This window comes from Musa acuminata, chromosome BXJ1-8 (assembly GCF_036884655.1).
Source record: "Musa acuminata AAA Group cultivar baxijiao chromosome BXJ1-8, Cavendish_Baxijiao_AAA, whole genome shotgun sequence".
Taxonomy (NCBI): Eukaryota; Viridiplantae; Streptophyta; class Magnoliopsida; order Zingiberales; family Musaceae; genus Musa; species Musa acuminata.
The window spans coordinates 18,680,001-18,695,476 of NC_088334.1; positions in this window are offsets into that span (position 1 = coordinate 18,680,001).

A 15,476-nucleotide genomic window follows, 5' to 3' on the forward strand; every position below is an offset into this window, starting at 1 on the left:
CAATAATAAAAATACAAACCGAGTTTTATAGTGGTTCGGTCGTCGTGACCTACATCCACTCCGCTAATTCCTCTTCTGTCAAGGCTACCGATATCCACTAATGATCTGCCTTCAATGGGTGAAGATCAACTACCCTTACAACTCGATTCTCCTTTTAACAGATTCAGGAGAGAACATTTACACCCCATTTTTACAAAGCTTCCCTCACACTCTCCCTTAGAATGGTCTCTAAACTTTAGGAGGAGGGACTCTATACTTTACAAGGTTTTTTAACTCTAGAAATATAGATTTTTTGTTCACTTTTCTTCTTACTCCATGCAAAAATTGCTGGGGTATTTATAGACCCCAAATGGCTTCAAAACTCAGAGTCAAAATTTAAATCCCCAAAATTTTGGGGTACGGGCGATACCACCGCATGTAGGCTAGCACTAGGTAGTACCACCGCCTGACAATCTTGGAGACTGAGTCTGGGTGGTACCACCGCCTGACACAATGTTGGAGACTGTGCTATGACGGTGCCACCTATTGGGTCATTGTTTGGGCCTTTCATTGGGCCCAACACAGTCCATACATGGGCCCAACTGGTCCCTAATTGGGTTGGCCTAATTCCAACCTAATTATGTGCTAACTATGAAATTTAAGACATACAATAAGCTAAATAAGTCTGTAAGTCTAGGTTTCTTCCGGCGAGCTTCCGGTGATCTTTCGGCGAACTTTCGATGATCTCTCGACAATGTTATAGCGGACTCTCGGCAAGTTCCTGGACTTCACAATGATCTTCTTGGCGAGTTTTGATGAGCTTCTCTAGTAAGCTCTTAGACTTCTCAATCAATTCTGACAGAACTTCCGATAAACGTCCGGACTTTCGATGAACTCTCGAACTCCCAACGAAATCTCGTTCTTGACTCCGGGACTTCATTTTGATTTATGCCTTTATCAATATCATAGTTAATCCTGCATAAGTAAAACTTACTTTGATCTAAATAATTATTACAAAGCTTGAATCATGTTGTCCGGCATGTCATTGGTTCATCGATGCTTCGTCCGATTCTTCGGCGCATCGTCCTTTCTTGTGGCCTATTGCCCAATCGGTCAGTTGACCTCCGTAACTCTGATTTTCTTGGCATAATTTCTGCTCTTCTTGGTCCGTTGCTCGAACCCATGGCCCGAAGCCTTCTGCTGATACATCGACCGATCCTCTAGCTCGATGTCCGATCTTCTGACATATTCTATTCCGGCCCAACATGATTCTTCTTACTTTTAATTATCTTACCTTGAACAAAGCTAGTCCTACGTCACTTAAACGTACATTAAATCATAAACACTATCAATTGGTTTCATCATCAAAATTTGAGATTCAACAATCTCCCCTTTTTTAATGATGACAACCAATTGATGATGGAGTTAACCTTAACTCCCCCTATCAATATGGCATATGTGAGATGAACCTTGAATTCAAAATGAATTCAAGTCAAAGCAAATTTAATCAAGAATATTTGCAGCACGTCAACATAAAATCATGCATGATCAAATTTACAATACATCATTCCATGCATGATCATTATCATAACTTCTCCCCCCTTTATCATCAACAAAAAGGAGAAGTGCATTTAGCAAGTTTTAAATCATTGCATTATAAATATAATCTCAAGTTTTAACATCATGCAAGTAAGTAATTTTCTTTCTTCTCTTTTTAGAAGTGCAATGTTGTTTTGCTTTTCTTTGCAATGTTTAACCTAGTAAGTTTTCGAAAAAGAATGCAAGATAGCATTTTTGCCTCTCGTTGAAGTGTGCAAGCTAGCAATTCTTGCTTTATTTTGGAATGTGCAAGTTGTAATTTTTGCTTATTGAGATAGGCAAGATAGTACTTTTGAGATGAGTAAACTAGCAAGTTTTAGATATACAAGGTAATAAGATAGCAAGTTTACAACATACAAGCTAGCAAAATTTTTCATCGTTTTAGAAAGTATAAGCTAGCAATATTTGAGATATTCAAGAAAGAAACTTTTGCTTATTGAAATAAGTAAGTTAGCAATCTTTGCTTCTCATTTGAGATGAGCAAGCTAGCATATTTTTGCATTTCTTGAATTGTGCAAGCTAGCAAATATTTCTCTTTTGAGATATGCACACTAGCAATTCTTTCTCTCCCTTTGTCATTGTCAAAAAGAAGGGAAGAATATAATTGTATAATTTTTTTTTATAATAATTTTTAAATTATGACAAAGTTAAAGTATCATTCCTTTTTTAATATGATTGTGCATCATTATAGTTTCAAATTAAAATGTGCATAATTTTAAAACCTTATATTTCATCCTGATGCATGATACGAAATAAATCAATCATCACTATGGGCATATCATACATGATACTAAGACATTAAAATTTTAAAGCATTTATCACTTATTTTCTCCCCCTTTCCATCAATTTTTAAATCATCACATAAAGAATAATAAGAAAAATTAATTTGGTGATGACTTATACTTCATGAAAATAAGGGAGTATCAAAATATGGAAGAAAAATCAATTTATGTATACAATGTTCCAAACATCAAAGCACATCATCTCAAGTTTGAGAAATAATAATCAAGGAAACATCATGATTCATTTGGATAAATATTCTCTTTAATAAAATATAAGAAATCATTCGAGAATAAAAAGTGAGTGATCTTGATTCACATAAGAAAAATATCAAGTTTTGATTTCGAGAATTCAAGATTATGATTTCAATAATGTTTCCTTTTAATATAGCAAGTAGAATCATAGGAGATCAAATAATAAAAGATGTTCAAAAGAAATTTTAAGTCATGAATTCCGAAAGAGATATTCTCTTTAGTAAATGACAAAAAGAGATATAAGAGATCAAATGATATAATATCTTGATTCTTGGATAAGAAATCTCAAGTTATAATTCTTGAAAAATCAAGATAAAAAGCTCATTCACATTCAAATCATCAACTCAAAATCGTTTTCAAGAGATTCAAAATGGCATAAGTAACTTTATCAATCTCTTAGTGAAAAAATCAAGAAGATAGAGAAAAAGAAATTTTCAAGAAAAATGCTTTCCACTTTTTAGTTGTTTTAATTCATACGATTTATTTCATAGAAGCATGACTTTTTCATTTTTGTCAAATAAAAAAACATGCATCAACGTTTAAAACTGAAAAAGAACTTTCATTACGGCAAAGATCGATAATCCATAAATCACAAGAATCATCATGCATAATTTCAAAATATAAAATCATCATTACATTTTCATTAAGACATCAAGCATGATTTCGTTGAACATAATATTGAATGATTCTTAAAGATATCTAAACTTCTTTAATTTCAATTTGTGTAATTGACTTTATATTAGCATGCCCAAATATTTGTTCTTATGTCAAAACCATGCATCATGTTTAAAATCGAAAACCAAATATAAGATTCATCACAAAAATCATCAAGCCTTCCATGCAAAAGCTATGCATCGTCATCGAAAAGCAATATGGAAATCATCAAGATACTCATTATTACTTCTTTAAAACATACATAGAATTAATATTTTTAGGTATACAAATATTAGATTTATATCTAACATTTTATTGCATTATCATAAAACATGCAATTGTCATGACCTTTTTCAAAATTACTAGAAATATAAGCATGATCCTAAAACTTCTAACATTTTCATTACATCATTAAACATGCAATTTTTAAAAAAATATATATAATTTTTTAAACTAAATTTAAAACAACTTGTGAAGAATATTAAGTAATTTCAAAGTAAACTAAGGGGATGTTGATTGTCTCATTATAGAAAGTCGTTAAATCATAGTTTGTCACCTCGCCTTTGTTAGTTTTCTCCTTGTCTTTGGATAAGCTTAATTAATCCCAGAGTGCTTCCTTCTTTTTACATTCATAGCGAGTAGTTATGTTCATTTTAAGTTTATTTTTATTCTTTAATTCTTGTTTCATAAATTTTTTACATTTTATAGTGAGAAGTTCAAGTTTACAATTACTTGAGCTTTCGCTCGAGTGGTTTTCTTTTGTTCTAAATGCAAAATCCTTCCTGTTCTTTAGAAAGTTGTTCTTAAGTTCATTTTATTCCATGTAATTCATTTCATAGGTCATTAAAGATCCAATCACTTCTTTAATGAGAAAATGGTTCAAGTCCTTTGATTCTTATATTGTCATTACTTTAGAATCCCAATTTTTAGAAAGTGAACGTAAAACTTTATTAACAAGTTCAAAATTTGAAAAATTTTTACTAAGTGCTTTTACACTATTAATGACATCCGTAAAATGGGTGTACATATCAACAATAGTTTCGTTTGATTTCATATGAAATAACTCGAAATCATATATCAAAAGATTTATTTTAGAGTCTTTAACCCTACTAGTGCCTTCGTGTGTGATTTCGAGTGTGTGCTAAATGTCAAAAGTCGTTTCGCAAGTAGAAACCTGATTGAATTCATTTTTGTTTAAGGTGCAAAATATGTTGAATCTCAGATTTTGATGATAAAACCAATTAATAAGTGTTTATGATTTGATCTACGTTTTAAGTGACACAGGATGCTTTGATTAGGATGAAACAATTAAAGCAGGAAGAATTATGTTGGGCCGGAGGAAAACAAGTTAGAAGATTGGACGTCGGGCCGGAGGATCGGTCGGCGTATCGACAAAAGGCTTCAGGCCATGGATTTGGGCATCAAGCCAAGAAGAGCGGATATTGAGCCAAGGATATCAGAGTTGTGGAGTCAATTGGCCAATTGGGCAATAGACCGCAAGAGAGGACGATGCACCGAAGAATCGAACGAAGCGTCGATGGACCAATAACATGCCAGACAACATTATTCATGCTTAGTATTAATTGTCTAGATTGAAGTATGTTTTTACATGTGTAGGATTAACTACGATAGCAAGGCATAAAGCAAAATGAAGTCCCAAAGTCAAGAACGCGATTTCGTTGGGATTTCGAGAGTTCGTCGGAGTCCGGACATTCATTGGAAGTTCTGCAGGAACCAGCCAAGAAGTCTCGGAGCTTGCTAGAGAAGCTCGTCGGAACTCACTAAGATGATTGTTGTAAAGTCCAGGAGCTTACTGGGAGTCCGCTAGAACATTGCCGAGAGATCGTCGGAAGTTCGCTGGAAGATCGCTAGAAGAGACTTACGGACTTGTTTAGCTTCATAAATGTCTTAGATTTCGTAGTTAGCACATAATTGGGATTGAAATTGGGCCAACCCAATTATGGGCCAGTTGGGCCCATGTAAGGACTGTGTTGGGCCCAATGAAAGGCCCAAATAGTGACCCAAGAAATGGCACCATCGTGGCACAGTCTTTGAGATTGTGTCAGGCGGTGGTACCGCCCCTGGTAGGGTGCCAAGCGGTGGTACCGTTAGTTTGGGCGGTGGTACTGCCCAGTGGCCCAATGATAGGCGATAGTACTGCCAGTTTGGGTGGTGGTACTGTCAGTCTGGGCGGTGGTACCGCCTAGTGCAGTGTTAGTGTCAAACTGACATTGGCGGGGGTACCGCCCATACCCATGAAACCCGGGATGAGATATTTTTAGGCTCCAAGTTTGAATCAACTTGAGGCCTATAAATACCCCTCTCATCCCTGGTTAAAGCACATATAACCTAAAGCAAAAAGGAAAGAAAACTCTGTTGTAATTGTGTGTGAAACTCCTCTCAAAGTTTTAAGTATTAGAATAGGTTGAGAGAGGAGTAAGTGGGGGTATAAGGGTTATCTCCTAAACCCAGTAAAAGGAGAATTAAGTTATAAGAAGTGTTGAATCTCGTATTTTGATGATGAAACTACTTGATATATGTTTATGATTTAATCTGCGTTTTGAGTGACGCAGGATGCTTCGATCAGGATGAGACAATTAAAGTAGGAAAATCATGTTGTGCCGGAGGAACATGTCAGAAGATTGGACGTCAGGCCGGTGGATCGGTCGACGTATCGACATAAGGCTTCGGGCCGTGGACTTGGGCATCGGGCCAAGAAGAGCGGGTATTGTGCTAAGGATATCGGAGTTGCGGAGTCAACTGGCTGATTGGGCAATAGGCTGCAGGAGAGGACGATGCGCCGAAGAATCGGATGAAGCGTCGAGGGACCAATGACATGTCGGACAACTTGGTTAATTGCTTAGGATTAATTGTCTCGATCGAAGTTTTATTTTAAGTGTGTAGGATTAACTACGATGGAAGAAAGACATGCAACAGGAGTTGCGCCGGAGTCAAGACAATGATCACGTTGGGAGTTCGAGAGTTCGACGGAAGTTCGGACTGTCGTCGGAGGTTCTGAGGGAACAAATCCGAGAAGTCCATGAGCTTGCCACAGAAGCTCGTTGGAACTCGCCAAGTGGATCGTCGCAAGTCCAGGATTTTGCCGGAAGTCCGCAGGAGCATCACCGAGGGTTCATCGGATGATCGACGGAAGTTCGCCGGAAGCTCGCTGGAAGAAGCGATTGACGCACCGGAGCAAGTTGCAGTAAATATCTTAGGAAAAATCGTAGTTAGCACAATGATTTAGTTGAAAATGGGAGGTGATCCCATTAACTTAATCTTGGGGCAATTGGGCCCCTGAAAGACCCAAATTGGGCCGAATGGATCAACCCATTCAGACCCTGATTGCTGTGGGAGGTGCAACCGCCCAAGCCAGGAGGTAGCACCGCCTAGGCTAAGTCTCCGAGCGAGACTGGGCGGTGCAACCGCCCCAGCCAGGAGGTAGCACCGCCTGGGCTCAGTCTCCGAGCGAGACTGGGCGGTGCAACCGCCCCTGACAAGAGGTGGCACCGCCTGAGCTCGGTCTTCGAGCTTTGGCAAGCGGTGCAACCGTCCCAGTCAGGAGGTGTAACCGCCTGAGCTCGGTCTTCGAGCTCTGGCAGAGAGGTGCAACCGCCCCTGACAGAGGTGGCACCGCCCAGAGGCTCAGTCTTCGAGCTCTGCCAGGCGGTGCAACCGCCCCAGTCAGGAGGTGCAACCGCCTGATCCCAGAATTCCGGGAATTGACAGTTTTGAGCTCCAAATTTGAACTGGGTTGGGGCCTATAAATACCCCACCCATTCAGCACTGAAAGGTAATGAACCTACATCGAAATCTTGATCCTTTTCTGTGATTCTTAGAGCTCAAAATTGTTGTAAAGGCCAAAAGTTCTCCTCTCTCTGTTCTTCAAAGTTTTGAGTTGTAAAGAGAGGAGAGAAAATTTCTGTAAGGGTTGTCTCCTAAGCCTGTCAAAAGGAGTGAAACTATAAAAAGGTGGTTGGCCTTCGCCTATTGAAGGAAGGCCTCTAGTTGACGTCGGTGACCTCGTCGGTGGAGGAAGCCAAAAGTGGAGTAGGTCAAGATTGACCGAACCACTCTAAATCTCGGTTTGCATTTACTTTGAGCATTTTATCTTTACTGCAAACCTCCTAAATAGCTACTGCCTTCTGCACTTTTACGAACGAGTTTCTAAGTTCAGAGCTTTCCGAATCTGCGTTTAGACGTAAATCGACTTTTTCGTACGATCATTACATTTCAGTTTACGTTTAAGTTTTGATTTCAATCATAACTTCAAACTGCCTTCTGCGCATTTATAAAACATATCTCAAAGTTCAGTATCTTCAAAATTGGCATTTAGACGTAAACCGGTTTTATCGTACGAACGTTGCATTTCAGTTTGCGCTTGCATTCTGATTTTCATCATAAACTGCAAACTGCCTTCGTAGATTTACTTTAACATCATCTCGCTTAATCTTAAGTTAAAGTAATCTTAGAATCGGCTTTTACATCGAAATCGTTTTTATCAAACGAACGTAGCTTTCGATTTTAATAGTGAAAGATTTTCGCTGCACTAATTCACCCCCCCCCCTCTTAGTGCTCTTGATCCTAACAATTGGTATCAGAGCAGGGTATTTCTCATTTCGGATTTACACCCGAGAGAAATGGCTCTTCATGGCTTTCAAGAGGGCTTATCGGTTTTTCGTCCACCGTTGTTTAACGGATTGGACTACACTTATTGGAAAACTCGAATGAGAGTTTTCTTGACTTCTATGAATTTGGATTTATGGAATATCATTGAAAACGATTTTCAACTTCCCTCTAAATTGATGAACGAATGGTCGGATTTAGAGAAGAAGTATTTTTCTTTAAACGCAAAGGCTATGAATGCCTTATTTTGCACTTTGGACAAAAATAAGTTCAATCGGATTTCTACGTGCGAAACGGCTTTTGACATTTGGCGAACACTTGAAATCACGCACGAGGGAACTAGTAGAGTCAAAGACTCGAAAGTTAACATTTTATTGCATGATTTTGAGCTTTTTCGAATGCAACCAAGCGAGACTATAGGCGACATGTACACTCGTTTCACAGATGTCGTTAATAGTTTAAGAGTTCTTGGAAAATGTTTTTCGGATTTTGAACTCGTAAACAAGATTTTGCGTTCTCTTTCTAAGAAGTGGGATCCAAAAGTAACTACAATACAAGAAGCTAAAAACCTAAACAACTTACCACTTGAAGAACTAATTGGTTCGTTGATGACATATGAAATGGTGCACAATGCACAAGATGAACAAAATCACCTTCCAAAGAACAGGAAGGATTTGGAACTCCGGACAAATGAATACCACTTGAGCGATGACTCAAGTGATGAGGACAATGATAAACTTGAACTTCGAACACTAAATCTTAATAAGTTTATTAAACAAAAATCTAAAATAAACAATAAACTTGAACGAAGGAAGAGGCCAAAGAAGAAGAATACAAAGTGGGATTAATCGAGCTCCTCCGAAGACGAGGAGAAAATCAACAAAGGCGAGGTGGCAAACTACGCCTTAACCACTTTCAATGATGAGGTAATCGAAATCCCCCTAATTTATTTTGAAATTACTTGATGCTTTCATGATGTATTTCTTTTTAGTTTAGAATTAATGTTTTAAAATATATATATATATATATATTATGATCATGCTAGTAATTTCGAAAATGATAATATTGCATATTTTATGATAAACAAACAAAATGATTTTGATTGAAAATATGAAATCATGGTTAAGAAGTAATAATGTGTGTCATGTTGATGTCCATTGTTATTTCTCGATTTTGAGTATATTAAATCATATTTAATTTGAAGTTATGAGTATATATTTTTGAAATTATGTATGATGATTCTTGATAATTATGGATTATCGATTTTCATGATAATAACAGTGGCTTTAAAAATTGATGCATGTTTTCATTTGACATAAATGAAAAGGCATGCTAACATGAAATCGATCACTTAAGATGAAATACTTAAAAAAAGGGGAGAAATATATGAATTGATGCTATAAACACTATGCTATGATTATCCCATGCTTGGATCATCAAGAGATATATGAATTGATATGATCGCCATATTTACAATGCTTATATGAATTGATGCTATGATTGCCAAATTTGTATTATGCCATGTTTGCATCATGCGTTAAGATATCAAGAACTTATATCGTAATTTTACGTATTGATATCTTACCATGTGATGAAATGCTACAATTGATGAACACTTGAAATGTAATCCTCTATCTTATTGATTTTTCAATAAATCTATGCTTGTCATATATGAATTTATTGAATGTAATTTTGAGGATGATTTCAGATTTGACAAATGCTTGATTCGTATTTACAATATAATATACACTTTAAATATGAATCATGCTTCAATCATGTTAAATGCTTCAATCATTTTCTATCTCTAGAGTTCTCGATTTTGATGAAATACAAGTGATAAATTCATTTATGATATCTTGTAAATCACTTGAATTATGAATGAGTTTTTTATGATGTGTTAAAAGAATCACTTAAAAAGAAAATGCTTTTCCCATCTTATCGAGATTAATGATTTCAAGATATTGTGTGAATCTCGAAATTGATTTTGATAAAATAGTAATAACGTTATTCATGTTATGAATCTTAAAAATGATAATATGCTTCATGTGATAATATGAATACATGGAACACTTATGATATGATTTTTATACAATTCCGTGTATTCATAAAATATTTATCTCATCATCCAATAACTCTTCTTGATATTCCTTATGAGATGAAATGAAATAATGCATGAAATACAAATGAGGAGTTAATTATCATGCATAATAGGATGTAATGAATTCTGACATTTGGATACCATCGTTTGAATATCTATGATCATGTTGCCAAAATGATATATCATGAATGCTTGAATATCATGTTTGATATGCTCATGATGATGATTGATTTTTCGGTATCGTGCATAAAAAAAAATTAAATGTAATGTTAATGAATTTATGCATTGAAACTATAATGATGCACAAATAAGAATGATTACTTACCTTTGTCATGATTTAGAAATTGATGTAAAGGGTTTTTCCCTTCTTTTTGACAATGACAAAGGGGGAGATAGATTGCTAGCACAATTCAAGAAAAAGGTAAAAAATAAAAATTACACTTCTAAAAAAAAAAGAAATTGCTATCTTGAACATCACCGATAATTGCTAGCTTGAAATGTCAAGAAAATGTAAAAACTTGTTTACCTTCTTGCACATCTAAAGAGAAGATGCAAATGTAACACTTGCCAATTGTTTGCTTGCCTCATGTAAAACATTATCTCTTGCTAGTTTGGCATTTTGCTAGCTTGCACTTTGCAAAGAAAGCAAAAATGACACTTCTCAAAAGAGAAGAAAGAGCTTGTTATCTTGAACATCACAAGCTTGCCAAACAAAAATTACAAAAGTGCTATCTTGCCTATCTCAAGAAGCAAAACTTGCAACTTGCACATTGCAATAGGAAGCAAGAATCATAAGCTTACACAAGAAAGCTATCTTGCATTTGCTTTCGAAATTTTTGCTAGCTTGTAGTAGTAAAACTTGCATATCGTAAAATTTGCTAGCTTTTAGTATAAAGAGAAGCAAATAGTTGCTATCTCAAGAAAATTAAACATGCTAAACTTACACCTTGCAATGAAAGCAAAATTGCAAGCTCAAACATTGCAAAGGAAGCAAAAATTTGCTAGCTTGCAACTTGCATATTTCAAGAAGCAAGAGTTGCCTTCTTGAACATCTCTAAATTGCTAGCTTGCATGTTCTAAAAGTGCTATCTTGTATGCTGTAAAACCTGCATATCTAAAACTTGATAGCTTGAATGTTCTAAACATGATGTAACACATTGCTAAATTTTCTGGCTTCAAAACTGCATGATGATAAAACTTGATATTATGTTTTTCATGCAATGAGTTGAACCAAAATCACAAACACTTGATTGTGGTACTTCTCCTTTTTGTTGATGACAAAGGGGGAGAAGTATGTTGATGACATGACATGTTATGCATAAGTTTATGCATAAGTTCATGATGACGTGTTGCAAGTATTCATGATGAATATTGCAATGACTTGAATTCAGTTTGAATTCAAGATTCTATCAATATGGTTTATTGATAGGGGGAGTTTGTTTAAACTCCGGGAGTTAAGGTTAACTCCGTCATCAAGTAGTTGTCATCATCAAAAAGGGGGACATTGTTGAATCTTGTATTTTGATGATGAAACTACTTGATATATGTTTATGATTTAATCTGCATTTTGAGTGACGTAGGATGCTTCGATCAGGATGAGACAATTAAAGCACGAAAATCATGTTGCGCCGGAGGAACATGTCAGAAGATTGGACGTCGGGCCGGTGGATCGGTCGACGTATCGACAGAAGGCTTCGGGCCGTGGACTCGGGCATCGGGCCAAGAAGAGCGGGTATTGTGCCAAGGATATCGGAGTTGCGGAGTCAACTGGCCGATTGGGCAATAGGCTGCAGCAGAGGACGATGCGCCGAAGAATCGGACGAAGCGTCGAGGGACCAATGACATGTCGGACAACTTGGTTAATTGCTTAGGATTAATTATCTCGATCGAAGTTTTGTTTTAAGTGTGCAGGATTAACTACGATGGAAGAAAGACATGCAACAGGAGTTGCACTGGAGTCAAGACAATGATCACGTTGGGAGTTCAAGAGTTCGACGGAAGTTCGGACTGTCGTCGGAGGTTCTGAGGGAACAAATCCGAGAAGTCCATGAGCTTGCCAAAGAAGCTCGTCGGAACTCGCCAAGTGGATCGTCGCAAGTCCAGGAGTTTGCCGAAAGTCCGCAGGAGCATCATCGAGGGTTCATCGGATGATCGACGGAATTTCGCCGGAAGCTCGCTGGAAGAAGCGATTGATGCACCGGAGCAAGTTATAGTAAATGTCTTAGGAAAAATCATAGTTAGCACAATGATTAAGTTGAAAATGAGAGATGATCCCATTAACTTAATCTTGGGGCAATTGGGCCCCTGAAAGACCCAAATTGGGCCGAATAGATCAACCCATTCGGACCCTGATTGCTGTGGGAGGTGCAACCGCCCAAGCCAGGAGGTAGCACCGCCTAGGCTAAGTCTCCGAGCGAGACTGGGCGGTGCAACCGCCCCAGCCAGGAAGTAGCACCGCCTGGGCTCAGTCTCCGAGCGAGACTGGGTGGTGCAACCGCCCTTGACAAGAGGTGGCACCGCCTGAGCTCGGTCTTCGAGCTCTGGCAGGCGGTGCAACCGCCCCAGTCAGGAGGTGCAACCGCCTGAGCTCAGTCTTCGAGCTCTGGCAGAGAGGTGCAACCGCCCCTGACAGAGGTGGCACCGCCCAGAGGCTCAATCTTCGAGCTCTGCCAAGCGGTGCAACCGCCCCAGTCAGGAGGTGCAACCGCCTGATCCCGGAATTCCGGGAATTGACAGTTTTGAGCTCCAAATTTGAACTGGGTTGGGGCCTATAAATACCCTACCCATTCAGCACTGAAAGGTAATGAACCTACATCGAAATCTTGATCCTTTTCTGTGATTCTTAGAGCTCAAAATTGTTGTAAAGGCCAAAAGTTCTCCTCCCTCTGTTCTTCAAAGTTTTGAGTTGTAAAGAGAGGAGAGAAAATTTCTATAAGGGTTGTCTCCTAAGCCCGTCAAAAGGAGTGAAACTATAAAAGGGTGGTTGGCCTTCGCCTATTGAAGGAAGGCCTCTAATTGACGTCGGTGACCTCGTCGGTGGAGGAAGCCAAAAGTGGAGTAGGTCAAGATTGACCGAACCACTCTAAATCTTGGTTTGCATTTACTTTGAGCATTTTATCTTTACTGCAAACCTCCTAAATAGCTACTGCCTTCTACGCTTTTACGAACGAGTTTCTAAGTTCAGAGCTTTCCGAATCTGCGTTTAGACGTAAATCGACTTTTTCGTACGATCATTACATTTCAGTTTACATTTACGTTTTGATTTCAATCATAACTGCAAATTGCCTTCTGCGCATTTATAAAATATATCTCAAAGTTCAGTATTTTCAAAATTGGCATTTAGACGTAAACCAGTTTTATCGTACGAATGTCGCATTTTAGTTTGCGCTTGCATTCTGATTTTCATCATAAACTGCAAACTACCTTCGTAGATTTACTTTAACGTCATCTCGCTTAATCTTAAGTTAAAGTAATCTTAGAATCAGCTTTTACATCGAAATCATTTTTATCAAACGAACGCAGCTTTCGATTTTAATAGTGAAAGATTTCCGCTGCACTAATTCACCCCCCCCCCCCCCCCCCCTCTTAGTGCTCTTGATCCTAATAAGAAGGAGGTTGGTCTTCGCCTATTGAAGGAAGACCGATAGTGGATGCCGGTGGCCTCGACGGAAGAGGAATCAGAGGAGTGGATGTAGGTCACAACGACCGAACCACTATAAATCAATTTACATTTCTGTTTTACTATTTATCTTAACTATAAATTGCCTCATTGCTTTACATCAACTACACTTCCGTATGCTTTCAATTTAAAGATCTCTCTGAAATGATTTTTGTCAAAATCAGATTTTATCGTACAAAGGTTTTTCAAACCGACGTAATTTTTACCGCTACACTAATTCACCCCCCCTCTTAGTGCGACTCTGTTCCTAACAGTTGGTATCAGAGCCTCAATATTTTTCATTTAGTTTAACACCCAAGATAAATGGCCTTTTTCGACATTCAAGAGGGACTTTCTCTCATTCATTCTCCCTTTTTCAATAGGACGGACTACACTTATTGGAAAACTCGAATGAAAGTTTTCTTGCTTTCTATTGATTTAAATTTATGGAATATGGTCGAAAACAGATTTCAGAAGTCTTCTCTTCCGATGAACCATTGGAATGATTTGGAGAATAAGACTTTTTGTCTAAATGCAAAGGTTATGAATACCTTATTTTGTGCTTTAGAAAAAACTGAGTTTAATCGGGTTTCTACTTGCGAAATGGCTTTCGATATATGGTATACTCTTGAAATCACATACGAAGGCACGAATAGAGTAAAAGATTTAAAGATTAATTTTTTAATGCATGATTAATAGTACACCCATTTTACAGATGTCATTAATGGTTTAAAAGCACTTGGTAGAAGTTTTTCGGATTTTGAACTTGTAAACAAGATTTTATGATCGCTTTCTAAAACTTGAGACTTTAAAGTAACGACCATACAAGAGGCCAAGGATTTGAACCGTTTTCCACTTGAAGAACTTATAGGGTCTTTGATGACCTATGAAATGACGTGCAATGCACGTGAAGAACTTTATAACCACCTTCCAAAGAACATGAAGGATTTCAGACTTCGAACAATTGAAGACCACTCGAGCATAAGCTCAAGTGATGGTGAACTTGAACTCATGAAAATTTTAAACAACAATAAAAAATTAAAAATGAATATAAAAAGAAGAAGAAGGCGATTTTGGACAAATCAAGCTCATCCGAAGACGACGAGAAAAACAAAGGTGAGGTTGCAAACTACGCCTTAACGGCATTCGACGATGAGGTAATCAAAATGCCTTTAGTTTATTTCAAAATTATATGATATTTTTTCATGAGTTATTTTTAATTTAGTTTAGTTGCTTTTCTTAAAAATTACATGTTTAATAATGTTTAATGAAAATACAAAAATAAAATTGGAACATGCTTACCTTTCTAGTGATTTTAAAATTTTCATGTTTTATAATAAACAAACAAAATGATTTTGATTAAAAATGCCTTATGAAATCATGCTTGATGAAATAATGTAATGATGATTTGATATCATGCTTAATGAGTTTATATTTAGAAATGATGCATGATGATCTTTGCGATTTTTATCATAATGAAAGTTGCTTTTTTGGTTTTAAAGACGATGCATGTTTTGATTTAGTATAAATGAAAAAGACATACTTATATAAAATAATATAAGTATTTTGCTTGATGATTTTATATTTAAATTATGCATTAGACTTTGAAGTTATTAATGATGAAATGTTGCTTTTTCAATTTTAAACAAGATGGATGGTTTTCATACAAAAACTTGAGCATATTGATTTAAAATCATGTTTAATGGTTTTATAATTCAAAATTATGCATGATGAATCTTGCGATTTATGGATTATTGATTTTTACTATAATGAAAGTGACTTATTGATCTTTGTCGTAATAAATCTTGCACTTTTGTTTTAAACAATA